The sequence below is a fragment of the Rutidosis leptorrhynchoides genome, chromosome 1, assembly GCF_046630445.1.
Source record: "Rutidosis leptorrhynchoides isolate AG116_Rl617_1_P2 chromosome 1, CSIRO_AGI_Rlap_v1, whole genome shotgun sequence".
Lineage (NCBI taxonomy): Eukaryota > Viridiplantae > Streptophyta > Magnoliopsida > Asterales > Asteraceae > Rutidosis > Rutidosis leptorrhynchoides.
The window spans coordinates 443,927,598-443,930,779 of NC_092333.1; positions in this window are offsets into that span (position 1 = coordinate 443,927,598).

The following is a 3,182-nucleotide window of genomic DNA, read 5'->3' on the forward strand; positions in this document are numbered from 1 at the left end:
TTATTAGGATTAAAATTAAAATTAAAATTAAAATATAAATTATAAATATAAATATTACGTATAGATATAGAGAGGATGGATATATTGATATTTTTTTACGTCGAACTGCGCTGGCTTTTATAGGAATTTTCGTCCAGGGGAGCTCCGCGAGTCGCGGCCTTTTCCTTTTTTGAACTCCGCAAGTCGCGGAGTTCGATTTTACAGCTCACACCATTTTGGAGCCTTTCTTGCCGACGGATTATTATATAAATATAATATATATATAATTTATATAATTAATTATATATTATATTATATTTATATACATAGTTAACTTGTAATTTTTAGTCCGTTGCGTCGAGCGTTGAGAGTTGACTCTGGTCCCGGTTCCGGATTTTCAAACGTCCTTGCGTACAATTTAATATCTTGTACTTTGCGTTTTGAATCTTGTACTCTTGTAATTTTGAGACGTTTCTTATCAATAATTGGAACCACTTTGATTGTATTTTGTACTTTTGAGCTTTTTGGTCGTTTGCGTCTTCAATTCGTCGAATCTGTCTTTTGTCTTCACCTTTTATTATTTAAACGAATATCACTTGTAAATAGGACAATTGCAACTAAAAGCTTGTCTTACTTGAGGAATAATGCTATGAAATATATGTTCGTTTTTAGCATTATCAAATATTCCCACACTTGAGCGTTACTTGTCCTCAAGCAATATAGTCTTGAAATACTAGAATCACTTCTTTATTCTTCACACTTTGTACATCAGTGATTTCTATACGGCGGTATAAACAATGGTAGTAACGATATGGTTTACAGTCCCACATGACTATAAAAATTTAGATCCTTTAAGGAAATTGGATCTTTATGAAAACATTTGATCTTTTGAAAATTAAATCTAGTTTTTACCCTAGATAAGTTTTTCGGAATAACCCTTCACCGGTGTTTGCAAATTCTTTTTGTGGGTTTGGTGGGTTTCATATTTGAAAATTTTAGCTCAAAACTTATGATTTTGTGTTACCCACTTGCTAACCCTGTATTAGGAAAGAAACACGTCCAGTTTACTTATCCCGTATATTACCTTTCGGTAAACTACCATCCGGTTGTAAAGGAAAGCGTTGAACAAGCACTGTTTAAGGCAATGTCCCCTGACATGCTTTTAATTATGGTCTATAATGTGTCGGACGCAATTACTATCCTTTGTAGGAGCAATAGTAAAGCTCACCCTTATAATTTTTCGGTCTGGCACAAGGTCCTGTCTTTCACCATGCTATGAAACCACCGTTCTTATGGTTGATACCCAATTTGGTTCAGGTGACCTAATGAATTCCAGGTGAATTCCTAGGATTTTACGTTCAAAGGTAATGAACGCATTGAAAATAGGGTTTTTAAAAAACAAATCGGTTTTAATTTGATCAAAATATTTTCTCATTCAAGCTCGAGTTTAGATATCATCGAATTCCATGAGTTTGTAATTCTCAATCTTTAAGGTTAATCTCTAGGATTGAGTAATATCAGTCTTAAAAGCTGATTTTTGATCTTTAAGGAGATTATCCTTTCTGGGGATCTAATTCATTAGTCTTATCAAGCTAATTTGCACGGTGCCCCCTATTGTACGAGATAAATCCTTCTCATGGTTAGGATAAATCTGACCACTTGGCGACCCTGTTTGATGCTGAGGTCCGTGGATTTCCTGCTGATTTTAGTGATGACTTTTCTAGGTTTTTTGTCAACCTACAGCTGGTCTGGACGACAACTTCATGACCTAAATCAAGAAGCACGTTTCTTTTTCGGAAGACTTTACTTCCTTTTAATGATGGAATTGATTCATCGTGTAGATCCATCTTTCTTACAGTAAATCGGGTAAAATAGTTAATTATCATTCAAAACAAAAGTATTTTCAATTATTTGTTACAGAAATATGTGATATATATTTTGAATAACTTGGTAAAAATTTCCCACACTTGGCCTTTATTTTCTTTTCTTTTCCTTATTATTTTCCTCTATTCCATTTTTAAATGAATTCTAACATTTTGGTTTGTTTCTCAATTTATGTCCTTTCCGAGGTAACAATAATTTCGGTGTTAACACCTAGTTTTATCGTTCATAAATATGTATAAACATGATTTTGAGTTCATTTAATTAAAAATTTTAAAAAATTTTACTAGAATTGGGTAGTCAGTATATAAGACTAGGGCTGTTCTTTATTATCAGAGAGCACTAGATTCTAATACAACTACTGCTTTACTAGTATTTCTAATGGTAACCAAGTGTATAAAGTAAAAAATTTTAAAATTCCGAAAGAATTTAACCTCTTCCCACACTTAAGATCTTGCAATGCCCTCATTTGCAAGAAATCAGTAACATTTTAAATTATTGAGGGTGATTAGTGTAGAAAAATTATTAAATTTTACCAAGGTTTCCAAACATATTGTTGTTTGTGTTGAATGATAAATGGTGCACATCATTTGTTCATTCCGTCTTGTTGTTATTTCATATATATTTTACATCTTGTCGTCAAAATTAGTTGCTTTTGCTGAACTTAATGCCAGTCTTTGAAAATGCGTTGTTTTACCCTGTTGTGTACATAAGATAAACTGCAAACATATATACATATTTTTGAAGTTTGGTATATTACCCCACATTCAAAAATTATTAAAATCTAATAATAAAAGTTAGTAAATTATAAAAACTAATACAATTCCAACATAAGTATTAAATGTATCAACATTACAAATAATAAAATAAATAAAACTAAGTAGACTAGGGATGATACTGATACAAGAAGGGGTTCCATGCATAACCATATGTGTTATAAAATGCTTCAGCTGGGTTATAAGTAGGATACGGTGGTTGGATCTCTATAGACCAGGGAGGAAATACGGGCGATGGAGTAGGAATATAGTTTCTACGTACATGTTGGCAATGAGCTACGATTTGGTTTTGATGAACTTGTCAATCTTCAAATGCTCTATGTCTAGCATTTTCATACTCTTAAGAAGCTATAAACCTTTGCATTTCTGTCATTTCATTTCCCCCTCCCACATTACCTTGCTGTTGGTTTCTCTCAACCTGTGGATGTCTACCATTATATCGTACTGCGGCGTTATTTTGCCTCTTCAAAACTTTAGCACCATGGTATACATTTAAACCAATTGTATCGTGGGGTTCTGGTTCTTCGATTAATAATCCCCCCCGAC